Raw genomic sequence first — 348 nt, 5'->3', positions numbered from 1 at the left:
CAGTGGTTTACGTGCCACTTCACGTGCATCACGGGGGCCTCGCCCTCGATGCCTCGACACTTGGCCGACCATGTCACGCATGACATGCAGCGACTGCTCCGAAATTTGAGTAGCGCTCAGTGTGTTACGTGCCACTCCACGATCAGCCTGCGAGCCACGCTCGAGACTCCTGTCCAATACACTGTTGGTGTCTACCAACTAGGACAATCCAATGTCTAGTACGTTGACCGTCTCGGTCCAGTGCTTGTGCCAATAGCGCTTTTGTATCCTAGCAGAGGTGGGTTCATGAATCGCCAAAGCTTCACCAGGAGACGTGCGCGTAGCGCCCAAGGTCTTGACCTCCAATTA

This window comes from Plasmopara halstedii (genome assembly GCF_900000015.1).
Source record: "Plasmopara halstedii genome assembly, contig: Scaffold_2061, whole genome shotgun sequence".
NCBI lineage: Eukaryota > Oomycota > Peronosporomycetes > Peronosporales > Peronosporaceae > Plasmopara > Plasmopara halstedii.
Note: the sequence above shows the minus strand (reverse complement) of the source record.